We start from the raw sequence: 19525 nt of genomic DNA on the forward strand, positions 1-19525 counted from the left end.
TTTAGCCTGTCCAGCCCGAGTAGCACATACTGCATATATCGTTGGAAGCGTATATGGATTGTGTTAGAATAAAAGTTTTTTTTTCCTTCACCGGAACACACCTATGAGAGCAGGCTATCGTTTACATTCCGTCTACGGGCGGGGAAGAAGGCCAAGGCTCTAGACACATTTCAGGATGTTGGTCCCTCAGCTAAAGCGGCGCAACGGGAATAGCTAGATAAAAGGATTCGTATCAATATGTTACCATGAAAATGTGGCCAAAGTGAATTGAAAGTGAAACATGATAGCCGTGTGGCATGAATGTGTGTAATTAGGTTGGCTGGTTTGATGGTAAGAATGGTAAGAACGCTAAGGAATGGAATCCGGCCCAGGGAGGAGGATGGCGTGTCTGTAGATCTTCCGTTTCCCTTGGGAGCTTCGGGACGCTCTTCTGCGCTAAATTGACGTGTTGAAAAGTTGGTACAAGTTGATTGTCAGAAGTTGCAAAAGAAGTATGTGCAGTGAGAACCCGTCGTCGTCCGTTCCAGGTGTGTTTTATGTTGTCCTTTTTTCTGTATTCGAAAAGGGCGTAACTAAACTGTCCCTCGGTAGATGATACTGCTAAAAATTCGGCTCTATAAGTCGGTGAGCTATTCTATCGTATGCAGTGCTGGCTAGTGTGAATTTTTTATTAGTTCTAGTTCTAGGTTTTAAGAGATTAATCGTGTTCGGCCGCCTGTACTTGTCTATCTACCTTCAGATCGCTGATTAAAACAAAGCTATTCCATTTGGGAGGCATATATTCAACTCCAATGTTACATAAATGATAATAGAAAATTGACTAAATTTAAATTCTTTACTACACCCTAAAGTTAGCTAATTCAATAAACGCTATAAATCTAAACTAAATCAAACCTCAAAGAGTTTGGATTTAGATTTCTAGAATTAATTGAGTCGAGTAAAAAGCACAATTAATAGAAAACTATAGGTTGTAAAGGGTTTACCAATAAGAACGATGCATTCTAAAATAACTGAAAGTAAAACACAGAAAATTTGACCAATTTTCGTGCTCAACGGATTTATTTGATAGAAAATTTTATTGACCAAACTCGTGACTTTAGTCATGACCTTGAAATGCGGTCAGGCAAATATTAATATTTTTTTGTAAGGGAAAGTAATGAAGAAGGATTTTTTTTCGGGAATGAAGGGGAAGGGTGGAAAGGAATGGGGGGAGGTAATAGGTAGCTATCCTTAACAATAACAAGTTGTCGTTGTGACTCCTATCTTTTGTCCAATGCTGGAAGGTGCATGGGTCGAACCAAACTGTAATCAGAGATTATAACCGGATTTGAACCCACAACACCTGCCAGGGCGTTTCGCTCACTGGTACTTTGAACCACAGAGGCGCTGGACAAAAGAAGTCTGCACAACCCCCCTTATTAACCATAGCAACATGGGTTGGTCTATTTTTAGACACAAATTGTGCCTCTTCCTCCACCTACTGTAGAAACCATCGACCGAGAAGTTTAAATCTATCGTGTTTTTACTTTCAGGACGACGACACTGTGCAGGCCCTTACGACTTGCAAGGTACTGCGTGTGACGCTGTTCGTCCGAAAGCGTATTAGTCCGCGTTTCTCAGCGCGGTTCTTCGGAGAGAAACGCGGACTAACACGCTTTCGGACGAACAGCGTCACACGCAGTACCTTGCAAGTCGTAAGGGCCTGCACAGTGTCGTCGTCCTGAAAGTAAAAACACGATAGATTTAAACTTCTCGGTCGATGGTTTCTACAGTAGGTGGAGGAAGAGGTACAATTTGTGTCTAAAAATAGACCAACCCATGTCGCTATGGTTAATAAGGGGGGTTGTGCAGACTTCTTTTGTCCAGCGCCTCTGTGGTTCAAAGGTACACGTGTACCAGTGAACGACACGCCCTGGCAGGTGTTGTGGGTTCAAATCCGGTTATAATCTCTGATTACAGCTTGGTTCGACCTATGCACCTTCCAGCATTGGACAAAAGATAGCAGTCACAACGACAACTTGTTAAGCATAGCTACCTATTAACTCCCCCCCCCTTCCTTTCCACCCTTCCCCTTCATTCCCGAAAAAAAAATCCTTCTTCATTACTTTCCCTTACCGTTCTTCATCAATTGTAGAATCATCGTTTCAAAAAAATAGAAAATTTTATGCCATTCGAATTAAAAGAACAAAATAAGATGTCGCTCACATTCTTGCCCCTGCAGTTTTGCACTGATGCATTCTACCAGGCCAATTTTTATCGACTCATTGTAGCATTTTGGCATTCTTCAGGGATCCATAATAGAAATAGAAGCTGGTTTTTGCTTAACAAACTTTAGATTGAACATACCTTCATAAAAACCACTTTAACGGTGGAAGATCGCATGATCTTGGCGGCCAACTGAGAGGTTCACTCCGAGATGTTATAGACTCACCGAACTTTTCATTGTAACAGCCGCATTGTGGCATGTTGGACCAACTTGTTGGAAAAAAATCATCGCCATCAATTTCATTTACTTTTGAAAAGAAAAAGTTCGTTCCGGTCAAGTTCATTCTTAAACAAGTACCAATACAACACAATAAACAAGTTAACAATATTTAAATGCAGTGAGTAGTTCATTCATTAGTAGGATGAACATAAGTGATCCCAAATGATAACCTTGCGGTACCCATGATATTACAGCATAAAGTTCAAAACACGCACCTTCTAACGGATTGTTTTCTTTCGGTCAAGAATCCACTTCATTAATAAATCACCAATATAAGCGTGCGCTACCGCACTGACCTAACCTCCTACCACCTAAACTCCTACAACATCGAAAAGCCAAATTAGGGCGTTATCCCTCCAACATGTCCTGATACTACTAACGTAACCCGAGAGATTAAACTAAGCTTGTGAATTTCAGTGTGATTTGAGGTTTCAAATAATGTGTTTTGGTTCAGGTCGCAGAGTGGCCATTTCCCCTGGGGTCACCTAAGCCGGGGTCCCAAGGGATGGGAATCGAAAGCCAAAATATCGATATCTGGTATCGCAATATATCGGACCGATCCGATACTGAGTAATGAGTATATCGCAACCAAAATATCGATACTTCGATATTCACCGATATCGAAACCCGAAATATTCAGAAAGTTTTCAGATACGGTCCGTCACGGCACGGGCTTGCGATGCGACCACCTGCCTCGTTTATGTCGCCGGCATCTCCGCACTTCCAAAATACCGTGTGCGGAACGCAGTCGAGTGGAACACTCGACAATCTTCGCAGCAGATTCATTGGTCAGGCGGACGCTTTTTAACTAGAAGCACCAGGACTAGAACTGATCAGTTTCAAACAATTTTTCAATAGATTGGTCCAAAATGCAACGAAATATCCTGGCAAGATTTTGTTTTAAAAAACCCAGTGATTTGCTGCATAGTTTGTTATATTTCAACAGAAGCAGCATAAATGGTTACATTAACACCTATTCGCTATGACGGCGCCGCAGTGGAGACACCTACATTAGTTTCGAGTTTGCGTGAAGCAGAATAGCGATTTGTTAAAGAGTGCAAAAAACAGGTATATGTCGGAAATAATTATCACGCATTCAGCTACGGGTAGTTCTGTAAGTGGAAAAGACGTCGCGCCGTGCCGTCATAGCGAATAATCAGAAAAGTGTTTGATGTAATTTAGATTCACATAAGATTACCTTCTCACATTGCGTTTTTCAAGGGGGGGTCCATGTTAAAGAAAATCCACATCTCAAGAAATAAAATAAAATTCAAAATTAGAATCAGACATTGGCAAAACACCGAACGTAGCTTATACGGTCGTTACCATTTCCTAAAACGACGCAACCAAATTCATCTCTTTTTCATACATGCAAACAAACACGACGTGTGGCTAGCAATTTATCAGTGGTGTAGAATTTGTAATACTTTTAGCACCACTTTTCAATGCACCCGGTTACCACATTTCCGAGTAACCCAAGTAGCACTTGTAACTAATCATAAAAATAAAAAAATACAAAAAGGTTCCACAGCAGTTACATTTAGGATACTTGTAACGAGTTAGGTTACATAAAATTAAAAATAGTTACTTTTTAGTTTTCTAGTGACAAAAATCTCAAAAAGTTACCAGGTAGTTACCAAATGACCAAATTGAAACCTTTTTTTCGAACTGTCAACAACTTGGTCGTCGCAAAACAGTCACATTTCAGTTACGAGTTACCAATTAGTTATCAAGTGACAGAAATGAAACCTTTTTCCAAGTTTGTCATCAACTTGCTGGTCACAAAACAGTTAATTTTCCGTTACGAGTAGTTACGAAGTCAAAAATAGTCGGCTAGTAACATTTTCGCAACAACTTGTTCACTGTTCCTTGTAAACACAACGGATTAAGCAAAAACTAGATCTCAAGAATTTTACTTATGGTAAAGATAAACAATTGGTACACGGGTTGTAAAATGCTCTTGTAAATGCGTTTATTTACTTAATTGATGGTACTTGGAATCTTCTCCGCACAGACATTGATATTAAATGAACAAATTTTGATTATTCTCAAACGTCAAAACGATCAAGTTACATCGAAACGAAATCGGCAATGAAAATAGGTTACAGTGTAACTTAAAAATGACGACATAAGAAATAAGTGACCACAACAGATTTAATATTGGTTACCGTAACCGATAGCGTAACCAGGTCGAAGGCTAAGATTACGTGCAACTAGAATGTAACTGAATTGTAACCTTCTATGATTAACACTGCTGGTAAACTGTTTTATTCAAAGTGAAACTATTCTTTGATATTAATTTAACACTTTCTTTTCACAAGAATCACTAAAAACACCTTTTCCCGATATCTATGAACAGTGTCTGCTTAAAATCATTTCATGCAATATGCCGAAAACGATACAAAACTTCAAGGACGATGGTGTAGTAGTTAAAACCAAAGGCAAAATGGCTATGAATTTTACTAAGTGATAGCGAAAACAATTTGTTTTTAATGATTTCTAGGTGAATGCTCCACTAATTCATTATTGCTAAAAATAAATTTAAAAATCAGAAAATTAAAATTAAAATTTTTATATTTGTACATATTTGTTTTACAAAAAATCAATTTTTCAAAGAAGTAAGTAACGAAAAGCTAGATTAAATAAGAGCGCGTAATTTTTTCAAAGCTAGAATCATGCATTTCACCATAAATTTGAAATTGCATTAAAATTTGTGTTTAAATAACAAGCGAAATTTATACACTCTTCTATATTCAACAGTTAAATTTACTGCTTGACGTTGACAGCCATAGATTGAAATAATAAACCTGCTGCATTGTTTTCTCTATGCAATAAAAGTTTCAAGTTAACTAATTTGCCATCAATTGAAAGTCAATTTACAGTTTATGTGTAACTTCAATAGTAACCATTTTGTAACTATACATGTTACATATTGGTTATTGAGTAACTGTTAATGTAACCATATTTAGTTACATAAGTTGCGCTATTTCGGTTACACAACTGTTATATTTTAGGTTACTGTAACCGAAGTTTTACATTTAAATTTGTCGCATATCAGCCGCTGCGACTCAATTGTGACAACGTGTGCTACTTGAGAACTGATACCGGCCACCGCGCTGGCAAGACTGTCATCTGCATACAATTTGAGTGAAGTCGAAATGTTTGGTCCTGGAGTCCAAGTTGACAGCTCTCCTCTTTCAGCTAATTTTGCTAAAGCCCTATTTATCCGGAAACATCTACTAAACTGATGTTAAGTAATAAAACAGTTTTTCGATTTTCTGAAATATTTTGAGTGGCACAAGGCATGGCTGGGTTATGAGAAACGCATTTTTAGGCAGAGAATAAATAATTGATCAGGAGCAGGATCGGTTTAAAGCAAGCTATCATACGTAGTTCACAGTATAAATAATTCTTGCAAATCAATGTGCGCTTGCAGCGATACAATGTTCGGTGAAAAACAATTAGCCTAACAGTCCATTGATATCGGCATCCACAGTAGAAGAGTATTCTCAAGTTTTCAAAAACGCACATGGAGACGCTTCATATTTATTTCAGTTGGCCGTGTGAGTAAATGAAATAGATAAGGGAATACGAAAACCTAACGCTAGCAAAAAGATACACATCCAGCATATATCCGAGGAACTTTCACGAAACTAGCACACGCAATCCCAAGTGTTACCGAAGTGTTAAAAACTGGCGTCTGAAAGACAACATCGAAACGGGTTGCGGTGGCTTTTTTGAGCGTGTAGTTCATTTAGTTAGTTCATTCATTTGTAGTTTCATTTCACGGCAGTAGCGTACATACTCAAATAAACTTTGTAGCATTTTTCAAATGCGGCATGCAGTATGGTTCAGCTTTTAAACATGCCTGTTTGGAAGCTTGAGAACTGGAAAACGAGAGTTCGATAATTTGGCAAAAAGTTATGCGTGAAGAGCTGGCCTTTTTGTAGCTTTCGATACCTATAATATCGGATGAAAAGGTATCGATATCCGATAATATCGAATGGTAAAATATCGATGCCGGATACTCGATATATCGAATGAAAATATCGATACCTCCGGTATCGATAAAATATCGCACATCGCCCAATAAAATGGTCATCATATGCTACAGAGAAATTAATACCCACTACGATTTACGTTGGTTTAGGAAGGGTCCTAGAAGATTTTTATTTAATTTTTATGAGTAAAACAAGCAAAGCCATGGGTATAAACGTCCTGCTAAGAACTTGACCCTTCTTAATCGACAGACTTCGCAACCGGTTATTTGAGTACAAGAAAATTTATTTATTTACTAGCTGAGTGCCCATTCTTACTCTGGGCGCCTTTGTCTCACAGCCACTTGTACATCAGTTATTGTAATCGAAATGCTTATAATGCAAAAATATTAAAATATTGTTCCTCTTTTGGAAGTTCCTTCCCATTTGTCAGCTTACCCTCTTTTGTCTAACCGACTACTTGCACATCTGTTATTTTTACGAAAATCCCTATGAAATCTTATAAAGAAAGAGAAACAAAGACATTTTTCCTATTTGCAACTTCCGCTTTTAATAACGGCCACCCCACCCATAGGAAATGAATAGTTCTGTTATTGTACTTTTTTGTACATAGCTTTATTTATTTATTAGTTTAGTATTGCATCTTATCCTGGAATCTGAAACATCTATCTTCTATCTATATATATATATATATATATATATATATATATATATATATATATATATATATATATATATATATATATATATATATATATATATATATATATATATATATATATATATATATATATATATATATATATATATATATATATATATATATATATATATATATATATATATATATATATATAAGAGCCTGGTCTGTAGCCAAAACGTGGGGCGCGATATGTATTTTCGTGGTAATAATCGCCCACATTAAGCAAAGATATCAATCATACCAGATTGCATTCAAGACGAGCAAAAGTAACGTATAGTTCCACCTCATAGAGTTACATAGCTTTAGCGTTACATAGCGTATCTCCAATTTGCTCTCAATTAGACGTGAGGCGACGCGCAGGTAACAGCTAGTACCATATAAAGCTGATTATGAGAAAAACGTGGTGTTCTCAGATCAACTCCACACTGTTTGAATGATTGCCCCTGTAACTCAAATAGAGTCGGCCAACAACACTTTGCACTAATGATCGAACACTTTTTATACGGGTCACTTTGATTCGGTGCATAATTACACTTGACAAACCTACAGCTGCGAGCATTGCAGTTTAGTGTTTCGTATTGTGAATTTTTCTGTTGTACGGATAAATTGTTACAGTCATGTGGGCATTGCTCCCCCCTTCCTGTCAGCAACATCCGGTCATCTACTCCCTCTTTTGTCCCACCGTGGGAGAACCGTGCAAACATTTCGGAGCCTCGCCCTGTTATGAATCCCCCCCCCTTTTGTCCTCCTTCAGTTTTGATTCCCTTATGTCAAGGAACATGTATGCAAAGTTTGATAAAGAATGGTCAAGGCGCATCGGAGTTATGGTCTCCCCCCTTACTTGCCCCCCTTCTTTGTCAACCCCTGGTGCTGATTCCCTGATATCAAGGAACCAAGATGTGCCAAGTTTGACAAAGAACCGTCAAGGCGTTTCGGAATTATGGCTCCCCCTTCTATTATGGACCCTCTCCCCTTCCTATTAGGGAACCTCCCCCTGCTTTTTGTTAACCCCGCAGTGCTTCTCTTTAGTCAAGGGACATGTGTGCCAAGTTTGATGAAGAACCGTCCAGGCATTTCGAAGTTATGGCCTCCCCCCTGTTATGAATCCCCCCCCCCCCTCTTTTTGTCAACCCATCAGTGCTGATTCCCTTATGTCAAGGTACATGAATGCCAAGTTTGGTGAAGAACCTTCCAGGCATTTAGGAGTTATGGCCTCCCCATCCCACCTGCTATGATTTATTTATTTATTTATTTATTTATATATGGCTTGTTAGGCCAGCATCGTATCACGAAGCTAACCGGGCGGGCAACTTTTATGAGTAATCCGCCCTTTAAAACATAAAAAGGGTGTAGCTCAAAAATTTGTCCAACAATTTCTTTAAATTTAGCTCCGAGGTGTAGAGTGTTGATTGTACAAACCAACTGGAATTTACCGTTTTGATAGCTTATTTTCTTTTTTAATAACAGTCAAGGAAACACCATGAAATCAAGAAGTAGAAAAGGGAAAAAGCCTATCCTCGGTGGGTAATAAGCAATAAGCTATAAGCAATCGTCGTTGAAGCGAAGCGAGGGTCAAACGTCATAAACTGCTTTCCTCCAAAGCAAGAACGAAATTCCAAAACTGAAAGACAGCATGTGATAAAATCCAAGGAGGAAAAAAATCAAGAAGCTGGGGTAGAAAAGGTCCTAGATGACGAAACGAAGGTAAGCACCTCTCTCAATAGACCACCATCGAATGCAGGAAACGACCTGGGATAGAAGCTGGACAGAAAACATCTTGAGAAGATGGCGAGGGAAATTCGGTTGAGGAAGACATAAGAACGCAGACTGCGACGTAGACTCCGATATGTCTCTCAACAGCGATGCAGCGAACAAACTGTTAAAGTTAGGGAGAATAACCACTCGCTTGGCAATGGGTCGCCTCAAAACAATAGGACTCCGCCTCTCGTTTCTGATAAAAATGAACAGAAGTTGACGCTAGTGTTTCAACATGCGCCACGCGTGAGAGTTTCCCTGTTGAATACAACAGATGTCGTTACTTTGTAACGCATTTGTACATATTGGAAACAGCCAATTTTTCGCGACAATAAATTTACTCAGTGCATCAACAGTTCTCTCTCATGCATCTCAGTTTTATTTGTGTTTATCGCTAATCCCAATATAACGTTTGACACCGAAACGAATAAATAGTTGTTAAATATTGTTTTTATTTATCACGTTCATGTTGCGAAATTTGATTTCCTCGAATTGAAATGTCGCAAACATATTCAGCTCCCGGCTATCGTACGGTACCCAAATCACTTTTCCGGACTCACGGAACAATAATAGTAAGATGCTATAGAGAGGTATAGGAAAAGTTTGCTTTTCATCAAAATTAGGCAAAAGTTATGCAAATTAAGCATAACAGAGTAACTGTACCACAAATAAAATTTGATAGTGATTGTTTTTTAGGTAGGTATACATAGATAAGTGAGAAATTTTGATTTTACTACCCCTAGAAAAACGCCATCTCTTGAAGAGCAACGGTTCGTGTGGTGTCCTATTGCTTGTCCTCCTTCTCTCCCGGCATAGAGCCTGGGTGGTGTGGCTCATGCTGTATTAACCGTTATGTGTGCAACAGGGTACCCGGGTACCTTTTCAGTTTTAAAATAGTTATAACTCATTCAATTTAAAACATACGTCATTGAAATTTTGCGACATTGTAAAACTCGTTGATCTTAAGTTATTGCGGTTTTTTGGTGCATATCCATAAAGGGGATTAGCAATGAGAGGCACTTGAATTTTTTTATTACGTAGGAGGGCGACAAGGGTACCCGGGTACCCATGATTTGCTATGTTCATAACTTTGGCTATCTTGAACCGATTTGGATGAAACCAGTGGCATTTGATTCGTACATTTATCTAGTTTTGATTAGATAAAGCATTTGGCCATCAAATGATATGTAGTTCCCGGGAATCGATAATTCCGGAGCAACGTCCGGTAAAACGTAGGAAGCCGCTTGTTTTGAAAGAATATCAGCTTTCAGCGAATCTATAAGCTTTGAACTTGACATTGTGGACCCTTTTTTCATCTTATTATATAAATTGGTGACTTTAGATCGCATTGGCCATTCCAGAATTGGGTTCCTGTAGGGTTATAGATGGCCAGTTGGGTACATAACCCAATACTAGAATTGGTTTAGCGGATCTCTTAGATGTTTTGAACTGATATGGCCAGTTTAGTACTTATTAATAATTTCGGAATTGATTCCAAATGTATAACGGATGGTTCTACGTTTTGAACTGATCTGATAATGCTAAGCATTATCTTGAATCCTGCGGTATCATCTGTGACCCCGTAGAAACCATTTTCGAAATAACCAATCAAAATACTTCGAAATGTAAAAAATATCACCTACCGAACTAATTCCAAGAACTTTGATACCCATATTGCTAGGTTTTACTTCCAATCCTAGACTGGCCACCCATGACCCCACAGGAACCTACTCCGGAATGGCCAACCTGATTCATCTCATTACATGAAATAGTTCATTGTATGAATTTTTAGAGTTTTTAAATTCGCATGACTGATTTTCCTGCAATACAATCAGTTTTCTATCCCACAGCGGACACTCTATCGGAATTCCGGATTTTCGGGCCCTGTATGTCTTTTAATGGCCAAACGGCCGAATGATTCAAAACTAGATAAATTAACGAATCAAATGACACCTATTTCATCAAAATCGGTTTAAAATTGTTGATGTTATAACAATATCAATTGTGGGTACCCGGGTACCCTTGTCGCCCTGCTAAAGGTGTTTTTTTTGTCGCACACATAACGGTTAAGAGTCTGTCTCCATTATACTGAGTCCCTGGACGAGCTGTTTAGCACGACGGACCCCTCTGTTCTTGGTGCCAGTGGGATTCTTGAAACTAACATATTTCGCTACACAGTCGTCTGGCATCTTTGTGACGTAACCAGCCAACTGAAGCCGCCCTACTATTTGAAGCCCAATTCTTCTAGCTTCCGTTTTTAGTCCGGTGTAGATTGCCTATGCTGTCTCAAATTTTATAATATTAAAGTAAAGTATATATCTTCTACCAAGGCTAGGAGTTGGATACTTTTGCTGAAGACCGTCCCTCGCGTTTCCATGCCAATTCGCAGAAGCACACCTTTAATAACTATGTTTAATAATATACAGGACAGTCCAACCCTTTGCCGCAACTCTGTGCGATTTGAAACCACTCGAGAGTGCCTCCGAAACACGCACATAACGCTTTACTCGCTCCAGGGTACTTTGATTAGCCGCGTCAGTTAGTCCGAAAAATCATTCTCGTGCATTATCTTCTATAGCTCTGTACAGTCGACTGTACCATATGCTGCCTTGAATCCAAGGAAATATAATGCGTGAATACGTTTATCTAGCCATTTCTGAAGAATTTGTTGTAGTGAAAAAATTAGCATGGACCTCAAAGAACATCCTTGTAGGCAATGATTAGCGTAATACCGTGATAATTACAGCAGTCTAACCAATCCCTTTGTTTCTTGATGTTCCATCACTTCTCAGGTAGTTTCTCGTCCTCCCAAATACTGGAAATTGTCCAGTGAAGTTTCGTTGCATCGCTCCAGCGGTATTAAGTAGCATTTAAGGTGACTTTGTTTTATTTTGGTTTTCATTTGAATTGCCTTAGTAGGGGGAAGTCCTTCAGTACGTCACTATTTGAATGGGTTTGGTATGACAGTTATTGGGGGGCTCCGTAGCCACAAGGTTACCGAGTGTGCTTTGATAAGCGAATGGTCGTGGGTTCAAACCTTAGTAGGATCAGGCCAATCGATGTCAAGTGACTTTAGCATGGGTTTATTCTTAGGCCCCTCATTACCCTTCCTCCATGCTGAATTCTATATGGCCCCTTAAAGGCACTCTTGACAGTGCAAAAATTCACTCTTATAGTTAAATGTACTGGTCACCCTCGCCAGGGATGGCTGTAATTGGAGACAGTACTGGCATTGAGGAGCAAGGTGGGTAAAGTAGATCTAGCATTGCACTATGGTCCAGAAAGCCAAGTTAGCAACAAAATCTTGATTTAGGATGACGCTTTTTTGGCAAGAGCTATTTTAGGGTGACCCTTAAATTAACCAAGATCCAGAAATTATCTTCAAAACGAAACAAGATAGAGCGATATTCACTTCAGCAATTTCATAGGCTGAAGTATTTTGAGTAATACTGCAGAAGACGGAATCCCTCTATCTTAATCCGTTTCCATATTAGGGCGATTTTCCTGAGTCAAGTTAGGGTGACCCTGCTATTTGGGGATTTTTCTCCATAACTTTTTTATTTTGCATTTTTCGCAAAAATATTTCATCAGATGACTTTTGAGGCTCAATAAGACGCAACTTTTGGCGAAAAAAAAACTGGCGATCTACTTTACTTCTACACTTATATTAAATTTTGTGATAAAAATAGGCCGTTTTCAAATGTTAGTATCTTAGAAAGATGCAAGCAGAATTAAAATCGGTTGATTGTCTTCGAAAGATCGTGATTTTTTGTGCATGGTATCAAAAAATTGGAGAGTGGATTTTTGTCTATCTCAAATAAATCAACTTTGAATATGTGGGGTTTAAACAGATTTAAGTATATAAAAGTAAACGAGTTGCGCCATAACTCCGGAAGGCCTTGACTGTTCTTAATCAAACTTGGCGTACATGTTTCTTGACATAAGTTCATCAGAGGCCACCATCCTTCTGTCTTTCAGTCACTTGTACATCTGTTTTCGATAAGGTTGAAAATTTCAGGCGAACGAGTGTGAAAAGCATAGCATCCAAAGCTTACTCCACTGACGCAAGCCTACGACAAACAACTGCTGGTACTGTGTGCATACATTCTGCTACCTACACACTCGCGAGTGTACAGCCTCATAGTCACTTTCTGCACATCCCGCCCGCGAATCCAAAGCTCACGAGCTGTCCATAGATCGTGAGCTTGAGCGGCACACTAGGATGTATGGATACGGATTTTACTTTACTTCTTTTCTTCTTCATTTTACACCCTCGTTTACACACGCGGGTAAGTGTGCGGGCCATTACGAGCGATGATAGGTATCAACTGCTGGGTTGCACTGACGAGGCGTAAGCAACGACCGTGGCTGATAACTAAATATCAAAGCAAAGCAAAGCCTAGGTGCTACATGTCGTTATCGAAACTTGACCTTCTGTTTTTTTTACGACAGACTGCGCAGCCAGCTGTTAGAGTGCAGGATAATTGCAGAGCCAGTTGCTACAATCTTATTGACTCTAACAGCCTCTCCCAGTCGGGATTCGAACATATGACGACTGGCTTATTGGGCCAGCATCATACCTCGATGCCAACTGAGAGGTGATAACTAAATACACTATGGCAAAAACTTTTCGCATTGCATGAGAATATCAGAAAAGAAATCCGAAAGAAATGCTCATGCATGTGTGTTCGTTAGAAGAATTGTGAGAAAATTGGACCACACGAAGGGGTCTTCACAACACTACGTTTCAGTTTGCAAATTCTCATAATACAAAAAACAAAGCTTTTTTCCTCATTTAGACATATCTACCGCTTCCCCTGATTAGCTCTCCTCGGTCAGCGGCCCTTTTGTCTACAGCAACTTGTACGTCTCTCGAAAGTAATGAAAGAGAAACAAAGCCTTCCTTATATTGTTCTACTCCCGTAGTTGTGACCCTCTCATCTTTACACACACTCTTCATCTTATCTCCCAGCCACTTGTAAAACTTGTAACGGTCTAAATGCAAGATATTATTATTATTATTATTTTTCTATATTTGAGAGGTTTTCAGCCTGTGGCTGGTTCGCCTCTTAAAGCAAGAAGATCGTAGCCACTTTTACATATTTGGACCTCGCCACACTCGCCAAGTAACAACGGTAGCTGAATTGCAAGAGCAATGACTGTTTACGGGTTGGTTTAAGGCGATCAAAGCTGCATAAAGTAAGCACTTAAATGATGTTTAAATAAGCGATGTTTAAGCAACTTTAAGATTCTCAAAGCAGTTCTCTTCGCATAGCTGAAAAACAAGCTTAATAGCAGATTTTTCTGCTAAACAATTCGCTCCTAAACAGTCATAAACATCAAACCGGTTTACGGCTGCTTAAAGGTGCTAAAGTGTAGAGTGGGAGCTTTCATTAGCCTCACAGCCTTTAAAGTACTTTAACGCTGCTTAAGGGAATTAAAGTGGCTTTACAAACTACACTACCAAGTTTTCATTCGGTTCACAGCACACATACTGTCAGATCATATAGAATTTCGCAATTTCACTGATAGCAAAAGTTTGTCAGTTATCGACATTATCGACTGCTTCAGGCTAGGCGGGCTAGGCTTCAGGTGCACAGATATTCCCACTATCTGTTCTGCAAATGTAAATGGGGCGGCTCATACGGTGAGCGCTTATGGATCAGAAGCTGGCGGGTTCAATTCCCGAAAAAAGACATGCATTTTTAATTAGTTTATTACTTATACGAATAAAGTTATTCGAAATTAAAAATATCGCTTTCGAGAAATGTTCACAGCAAAAAAAAAATAACGCGTTCCATTTTTTTAAATTTAAAAATAGATTTTTTTGGCTGCATAAAGGTTGATGAGACGATGATTTGGCGACTGGAAAAGCATTGCAAAACTATTTCTCGTTCTAAAAATAGAATTGACAGCATTGCGCAAATTGGCTATTTAAAAGCGCGCAAAAGCATCTAATAAGCTTTATTGCAGCTTCGAAAGCAGCTAATAACAAGCCCGAAGCTTGATAATATCACCAGATTTAGATGTATGAGAGCTGAAAAAAGGTTTTTATTTCTAAACCTAAGCCATGGTTCAGCCACAGGTTGAATAAAACCAGCTATAAAAGCGTTTGATCAGCCTGAAATTGTTCCTTGGGTCGACCACACTCTGATAACCGACCAGCTACATGCTCCTGCTTATTTCTCAAGTATCGTGTAAAACATACCTTTATACACTTCAGACAAAACCTTACGATATAGCATAAATAACAGGATGCCACACTATGAAAGGGTTCCGGTTCAGGGATAGAGGGCACACTGAAAGAGACCAGTGCATTATGCATTATGCTGCAAGCTGCAATACCGGAATTATTGAAAATAGTTAAAAGCGGCTTTCCCTACTATAAATTTGAAGAAGTGAAAGGAAAATTCCTGATGCGCTTGAAGCCGTTCCTCATACTTCGACGAAAGCGGAAGTTTTTTCAATTATTTCCAAAGAAAATAAATCGTTAGGCGTATTATTTCTGCCATAATACTACTTTGCAAAGCAACAATACTGAAGCAAAAGTTTAAAAACAAAGACATTTACTAAAAAATTTCAACATTTCTATTGATTCCGAATAATCTGCCAATACCGGTGTTTTACCGGTAAAAATACGCCAATACCGAAATACCGGTTTCCACCAAAAGCGCCCAATACTGACAGCCCTGTTGTAAACCGAACAGGGGTTCAAATTTGACGTGGGCTTATGCAAGCACTGACTGACTGCTCCGGTACACTTAGTACGAAACCCACAGTACGACGTTTGGGCGACATCGAAAAAATTTGCTTCTTTTTCGACACCCTCATCCCGAAATGGCAGGCTCAACGAAGGGTCACACTGCTCACATCATTATCGGTGAACTGAAAAAAAGTATACCCAACAACCATAACGACGGACGGCATGAGTTTGTTCGAGTGGGTGTCATATTGACAACTGCCATAAGACCTCTCTCTCGCACTGATGCCCAGCCCATCCCCATGGCCTGGACCCGAACGGCATATTGGGAATAATCCTCACCGGGTTTCTAGTTCACCTTATCAATTCTAGCACACGACACTTGTTACGCTTATTATCGTAATACATATCTAATAAATGATAACACATATATCCCCCATCGTTTATAATGCCGACTATCCAGGCCGGTGACGGTCGGAGCAGTTGAGGGCGGACAGCAAGCAATGCTCTTCGTTTGCCCTTTGGTGTGACATATGAAACGATGGCGCCCGGCCAGGGTCCAGACGCACATTGTCGGCTTCTTTGAAATGAGCCGCGTGCCACTTGGCTTACACTGCATTGAGGAACCAGACAGAATGACGACGGCTGTCTGAACCGATGTGCCAGGCGAAATATCTTCTTCATTTCGCTTATTATAGCAAACAATACATCTCGTGACAACAAGGTATGCCACACGCTCCGGCCGGCAGCCGGCAGGGTCAGAACTCGGAATCCTGCGGGGTGACAGGCTGTGAAGGTGATGAAATGTACGGGCAAACCAGCAACGATAGAATCCGAGCCGTGCCGCTCGTCGGATATGTGCGGGATGTTTTCGTATATTCCAGCCGGTAACGTTATATTTATAGGTGTAAGGTTACACAAGGTGAAGAAAGGACAACGGCAACAAACAACGGCAGTGCAATAAATTGTCTGCGTATTGAAGCCGGTGAATACAACCGGAGGGAAAATCATGGCACAGCTTCCCCGCCGCGTTGCCTGGGTAGCAAATTGAAAAATTGTTTGCTTTTCGAAAGTGAAAAATTTTCGGAATTCTTCAAAGTGAAAAATTTTTGGAATTCCGTACGCACAGATTTGACGGTCACATTTAAAACGACAAACGACAAAATTGGAGCAAATGTCGAACTGTGTGAGCAGGGCACGTCAGCCCTGGATTAGTTGGAATTGTTGATTGGAAAACATACTAAGTCAAAAACCTCATCATTACAAATTCCAAGCAAAGCCACTCAATCTTCGTGTTCGCAACGGAAAAGGATAATTTTAGTGTTTTATTTTTAAAGCGGAGCGAGTTCCTTGAAATGACTTTTTTGTGAACTGTCCACATCACTGACAAATTGATTTAGCTGGCTGCTTAAGTTCACAGAGAGAAAAACCAGCGAGTTCGCTATGAACACTTTTGAACTTTGAAATTATGTTTCTAGAAATAACACAAAAAATTCTTTTCTAAAAACCGTAAATAAGTTTTTGTATGTAAAATTGAGTAATGAACAAAGACTTTACGCCCACAAATAGGCTTCTAATAGGATTCTTGCCAATCCTATTGCCAAGATACTGCGAAATCCGTTTTTGGATTTTAACGTTACACAGACTTCTTATAAATTTACATTAGATCAGCATGGAAATAAACATTTCCTAGTACTTCTAGCTAGCAGCTAGCAGCACTAGCTAAATGCCACCATGCCAACCACTCATTCCGGTGAGCAATAATAGGCGAATCCTTATGTATGTATATCGGAAAACGAATAACAAAAATAAACAATCGCGTTTGTGACACCCTACCGGGTGTCCTGTTGGCGCCCCAAGAAACTATACGTGGTGATGAATTGCCTTCACGGGACGGCTGTGTGTTCGATCTTGTTTACCTTAGCCCGCAGCTACCGTAGCAGAAAGGACATATCGATAGGAAACTATATTACCGCCGGTCCGAATCTTCCCTGACGGTTGGTTACTGCAGCCAGCCCACACGTTACGGATGCGTTCCTTTGGAAGTGCTCTGCTGAGCGGAAAAATCACCGTGATTAAATCAAAAGTGCTTCACACAGCATTCCGGCCCAGTTCCGGGCGGTATCTTTTCCACGTAGGGACCCGTCGATGTTTTCGGTAGGTTTCCGGACGGTCGGTGGCGAATAAAATATAGGTAAACACATAGGTACGTGTGTGGAAGAGGAGGACCCGTTGGGCATCTTATCGTTCGTCCTGCCTGGAACGCTGCGTCTCCGTATGGTACCACCGGCCTATGAGGACGTGTCTTGTCGCTTTGGTGACGACGATCAATGTACCATATTCCGAGGCTTCATCTTATTTCAAGCCGAGAATAAGACGCGTCAAAAAAGCTAAATAATTTGTTATGAACATCATGCAAAAATCCTAGTGAAACAGTGATTGTTTGTTTATCTGTTGTATTCGGTTTTATCATTTGTTACACTTACTTATGCTAAAAGTAATTTTTTTATTATTAATTTTAGACACTTTACATCGGTGTTGCATTCGTGTCTGCGCCAAGTGTAAAATATTAGTGTATTAGTGTGTTTAGTTATACTAGTTATATCATACTTGCACGGTGTTCAAAATACCGTTATTAAAAAATAAAATAGGCCATTTAAACGGCCAATGCCAGTTGGTTTGTATTGCCATCCTACACCTCTGAGCCAGTTTTTAAAAAAATGGATCGACGAATTCTCGAGTGACGCCCTTTTGAAGTTTTAAAGGGCAGATTGCTCATATAAAGTAAATAAAAATCTTCAATGACACTTCTAAAACGAACGTTAATCAAAGCCGTTATTGATTTTTCATGCAACATATGCCCATTGGCGACCATTTTAAGAGTTTTACGCTGTATTGGGGCAACTGAAAATGTTCCGGATTAAGTTATCGCTGTGGGAAATGGCCGGTAGCGAACATGAACAATGACTTATCATGCGACACCTCAGATTACGCCAGAATTTAAAAACTAAATCAATTTAAGTCAAATCAACTACCTAGCGCCCCGTTGGTTATATCTGGACACGTTCCGGGGACATCCGGGAACACCCAGACAAGTGGCCAGTTTCGTCTATGAACAAAAACTCATCATGCGGCACCTTAAATCACACTAGAATTCAATAACTAGATCAATGAAAGCCAAAGCTGCTGTCTAGGGTCAGGTTTGGTCAGATCTGGACATGTTTGGGAATTTAATTCCCAGTTATTCGCGAATTATAACACAACGAACACGAGCTTCACAAAATTCTTATCCTTACTCTCTGGTTGATCGTAGATGGATAAGTGGCCGCTCGTTCGAAAGCTGACTTTCCCCTCTACAAAAACTAACGGATTCGAGCACGCTGCAATGTATAGTCTCATCTGTTCAGCCCAGAAACTTAGGATACTGTTCATCCGAAACTCCTCCAGATCGAAAGTTCTATTGAATATTACTAAACCGAATTGAAAAATTGGAACTGCATTATAATGTTCCGCCAACTAACTAGGCCCATGGCAGTCTGATTCCAATTTCTCGACTGTCCCACAATATCCAGGTCATGCTCCATTTGGTCTACCCATCGAGCACGCTGCGCACCTCTGCGCCTGGTACCAACCGGATTCGAGGCCATAAACCATTTGAAGTTGTTGTCCGGCATTTAGTAAAGATTCTAGATACTCGGTTCGCCGAAGAGCTGCGCCAGCTGCACTGCTATACTGCTCAGTAACCGCCTGGAGCGTCCTTCCGACAATGTCCACGTCGTCAGCGAAACAGATAAATTGGCTAGATTTATTGAAGATCGTGCTCCGCATATTAAAACTCGTACGTTTCATAACACCTTCTAGTACGATGTTGAACAGAAGACAGG

General features: G+C 39.9%; 1 protein-coding gene across 1 annotated transcript in view; it reads right to left on the reverse strand.

Annotated features, from left to right (window-relative positions):
• The window catches only part of LOC128734794 (uncharacterized), a 197616-nt gene that overhangs the window by 145833 nt on the left and 32258 nt on the right, over positions 1-19525 (reverse strand). The window lies entirely within an intron of this gene.

Source organism: Sabethes cyaneus, chromosome 2 (assembly GCF_943734655.1).
Source record: "Sabethes cyaneus chromosome 2, idSabCyanKW18_F2, whole genome shotgun sequence".
NCBI classification, from domain to species: Eukaryota; Metazoa; Arthropoda; class Insecta; order Diptera; family Culicidae; genus Sabethes; species Sabethes cyaneus.